This window comes from Centruroides sculpturatus, unplaced genomic scaffold (assembly GCF_000671375.1).
Source record: "Centruroides sculpturatus isolate CEXI.00-Female unplaced genomic scaffold, Cexi_2.0 scaffold899, whole genome shotgun sequence".
Taxonomy (NCBI): domain Eukaryota; kingdom Metazoa; phylum Arthropoda; class Arachnida; order Scorpiones; family Buthidae; genus Centruroides; species Centruroides sculpturatus.
Genome location: NW_019385098.1, coordinates 111,353 through 114,631, shown reverse-complemented (window position 1 = coordinate 114,631; position 3,279 = coordinate 111,353).

The following is a 3,279-nucleotide window of genomic DNA, read 5'->3' as shown; positions in this document are numbered from 1 at the left end:
TTCTTCTTCTTCTGGTTCCATATTCATTTCTGAATGTAGGACTAGTATTATAACAATCTCAATTGTGCTTCACGTGTTAGTTCTTCTGCTTTCTTATTATTCCATTCACATATATTACCTAACCAACTTTTCCTTCTCCTTCCTGGGCTTTTCTTTCCACAGATTTTTCCCTCTAAAATATTTCTCAAAATTTCATATTTACTTCCTCGGATGATGTGGCCAAAATACCCCGTCTTTCTTCTTTTAACTGTATTTAAAACTTCTTTTTCTTTCCCCATTCTTTCCAAAACTTCCTCATTTGTTATTCTATCTGTCCAAGATATTTTTAAAATTCTTCTATATAACCACATTTCGAATGCTTCAAGTTTGTTTAACGTATTTTTATCTAAGGTCCACGTTTCTACTCCATAAAACAAAACTGACATCACATAGCACCTTAACATTCTAATTTTAAGATGTAAATTAAAAACATTGCATTTGAAAAATTTCTGCATTCTGATAAAAGTACCTCTCGCATTTTCTATTCTAGATTTAATTTCTTTAATGCATCTGCCATCTTCCTGTATGATAGTCCCCAAATACTTAATTGATGAAACTGTATCAATTGTCCTGTTTTGTATCTGCAACGTTACATTATCTATATTTTTCTTGCATGAAATAAGTAGCTTTGTTTTCTTATAATTCATCTGAAGTCCATATAATTTACTTATTGAATTAATCTTTTCCATTAGTATTGTCAAATCATTTATATTTTCTGCTAAAACCACTGTATCGTCAGCATAACGTATATTATTTACATTCATCCCATTTATTACAATCCCAATGTGTTCCATATCTTCTAAAGCTTCTTTAAAAATTTCATCTGAATAAATATTAAAAAGTAAAGGTGATAAAATACATCCTTGCCTTACTCCTCTTTTTATTTCTATTTCTTCAGATAATTCAGAATCAATTGAAATGTTGGCCTTCTGTTCCCAGTAAAGATTTGTTATAATTTGCAATTCATTTCTATCAATTCCTTTCTTCCCAAGTATATCTATTAATTTATCATGCAGAATTCTATCAAATGCTTTTTCGTAGTCTATAAAACAGGCGTATATATCCTTGTTAACCTCTAAACTTCTTTCTACCAGAACTCTATAAGCAAAAAGAGCTTCTCTTGTTCCACAAGATTTTCTAAACCCAAACTGTGTGTTGCTTAAATCTTCTTCACATTTTTTATAAATTCTTGTATGAATTATTCTTAAGAAAATTTTTAAAACGTGACTCATCAGGCCTATAGTTCTATAATCACCACATTTTTTTTGCATTGTCTTTTTTGGGAATTGTTATAAACGTAGACATTAAAAGATCTTGAGGAATTACACCACTTTCATAAATAATGTTGTAAAAATCCACTAAAATATCAAGACTATCTTCATCCAGTAATTTCAAAATTTCAGCGGGAACTTCATCTGGTCCGGTAGCTTTACCTTCTTTAGTTGTTTTAATTGCATTCTTCAAAAGTACCGGAGAATTTGAGAAATGCCTTTACGGTCTCAAATTTGCTAATGGGAAAATCCCTACCTATACCTCCTAGTGTGAGACATAATGCCTCTGGTGAAGGATGGGCAACGTTGGTAAGACGGCTAACATAGGAGGGGACCGAGCAGGAGTCGGGATAAACTTCTAACTTCATTTTTGTGATGAAGAAGGGCAATCTCTTGTCCTAGGAGTAAGAAATTGCTCCTTAAGGCGGATGAACTATTTACTTAGTCAACGGCATGGGGATGTGGAAGGCAACGGAAAACCACCACATTATTTTCTTCCTAGTTATAGTATTATGACATACAATCCAGGAATGGCCCTCAGTCCCCGGCAGACCTTCAATGGTCAGAGGGTGCTAAGAATCTCCGGACAAAACAAAAGATTAGCTACATGGAACGTTAGAAGTATGTTTGAAAGTGGAAAATTAGATAATACGGTGAAGGAAATGGAAAGATTAAAGATTGATATATTGGGTATAAGTGAAGTTAGATGGCCTGGTACGAAGGTTTGCAAAACACAGAATGGAAATTTTTATTATTCAGGAAATAATTCGATAAATCATAACCACGGAGTAGGTGTTATATGCAACGAAAATACAAGCAAGGCAGTTTTATTCTTCCTACCATTTTCTGATCGAATAATTTTAGTAAAAATAAAAACAAATCTAGGAATCTTAAATATAATTCAAGTGTATGCACCAACTGCAGAAAAAGATGACAGTATCAACATATATGTTGATAAAAAGAGGACTTTTATCAACATATAAGTGATGTTTTAAAATATACAAAGAAAAATGAAATTTTAGTTATTATGGGAGATTTTAATGCAAAAATTGGGAAAGGAAGAGTTGATGATTTAGTGGGAAACTTTGGATTGGGAGCCCGCAATGACAAGGGAGATAGATTATTACAATTCTGTCAGGAAGAGCAATTAGTCATTAGTAATACTTGTTTTAAACTGCCAAATAGAAGATTATATACATGGAGATCACCTCAGGATAAACAGAATAATGTTGTGAGAAACCAGATAGACTATATTTTAATCCGAAAAAGGTATAGGAATAGTATTAAATCAGTTAAAACATATCCAGGGGCAGATGTTTGTTCAGACCATAATCCAGTAGTGGCTTGTATGAGAGTTAAGTTTAAGAAAAATAGTATTAAAAGAAGTAGAAATATAGATATAGGGAGGCTAAGAGATCCCAAAACAAAGGAAAATACTAAAAATGATATAAATGAAGGTTTTTCAAAAATAAGGAAAAAATTTTGCAAAAGAAAAGAAGAAGAAAGAACAAATAGTGAAGAATTATGGAATAATCTGAGGAAAACTATAAACAATGTAGTGGAACAAAATCTAAAACCTGAGAAAACATTAAAAAAGAAAGAATGGATGTCAAAAGAAATATTAGAATTAATGGAAGAACGAAGACATTGGAAAAATAAAAATATTTTTAAATATAAAGAACTCCATATCACTATAAGAAGGAAAATTAAACAAGCAAAAGAAAATTGGATGAAAGAAAAATGCGAGGAAATTGAAAATTTGCAAAGAAAACATGATACGTATAATGTACATAAGAAAATTAAAGAGCTTACCAGAACAAATAGAAGAAATAAATTTACTAGTATTTTAAATGAAAAGGATGATTTAGTTTTGGAATTGGGGGAAAAACTGAAATTATGGAAAGAGTATGTTGAAAAATTATATTTTGATGAGAGAAATTTAAAACCTATAATAATTGATAAAGAAGAA